The following is a 1,082-nucleotide window of genomic DNA, read 5'->3' on the forward strand; positions in this document are numbered from 1 at the left end:
TAGTTACAAACAAACAGAGTTACTTAAATAATTTATTGAATCAGGCGTTACTTTGCGGAGGTCCATATCAATGAACTAAAAGAATTTCCTTGCTCACCCGCGACCTTACGATAGCTAAGCTTATGCAAAATATGCGTGTTCATGCAGTTCCTCCACCTCCACACTGTAAGAACACACACAAATCACACAAACCCATCTATCACCACCACCACACATCACTGACGCTTTTCGAACTCAACCAGAGCTCATCTTCAGAGTGACACAACCGTACACCATGCTACCAGTTGTTAGAGTTGGTCTGTACATATACTTCATCATGCTGGACATAGGCCTCCCCCAAGGCTCTCACGCCGGTCTTGTGCTTTCCGCATCCACCGCGATCCCGCGATCCTAACCAAGTCGTCTGTACATATACTTGTAGGTATTAAATGTACCTTTAAAATCAATCAAATGAAGCGTATAAGGATGTTAATTGATCGAGCGAGCGAGCGACATGTTTATTAATACGGCTGTTCATCGTCGGTCAATCGATTTTCGATTGAAATTTTGTGATTAGTTTTTTTGGCAGATTTAAAAACCACTAGAAGTAATTAAGTATTACTTAAGAGTTGTTTGTTCTTGTTTATAAATGTTAAATTTGACAAATGCGTTTATTCCGGATTTCCGACCTTACTTCCCCTCGATTCAATGATGTATTGTGATGCAAACAATAAAGTAGGTAGTATTTAGTTAATTAATTCGTTTCATTTGATACGTATCGTTTTTTACGCATATGATCACAAGCACTGCTGGTGTAGTGGTATCATGCAAGATTCCCATTCTTGCGACCCGGGTTCGATTCCCGGGCAGTGCACTTTTTGCAACAATATTTTTTTACACCCCATTCAGAATGCCAGTGCCACCATTAATTACATCTCATACCTATTTCGTTTTCTGTGGTTTTTAACCGACTTAAAAAATAAGGAGCTTCTAAGTTCTATGTTCGACTGTGTATTATTTTATTGAAAAGTTCAATATCTCAAAAACGGCTGAACCGATTTTGATGAAATATGTTTAAGAACTATCGCTAGAAACCCTGATTT

At 38.6% G+C, this 1,082-nt stretch overlaps 1 non-coding gene across 1 annotated transcript; it reads left to right on the forward strand.

Moving 5' to 3' along the window:
- Positions 1–782: 782 nt before the first annotated feature.
- On the forward strand, positions 783–853 carry TRNAG-CCC (transfer RNA glycine (anticodon CCC)). Its single transcript has one exon. It is a non-coding gene; the product is annotated as a tRNA-Gly (tRNA).
- The last annotated feature ends 229 nt before the right edge of the window (positions 854–1,082 follow it).

This window comes from Choristoneura fumiferana, chromosome 23 (genome assembly GCF_025370935.1).
Source record: "Choristoneura fumiferana chromosome 23, NRCan_CFum_1, whole genome shotgun sequence".
Taxonomy (NCBI): Eukaryota; Metazoa; Arthropoda; class Insecta; order Lepidoptera; family Tortricidae; genus Choristoneura; species Choristoneura fumiferana.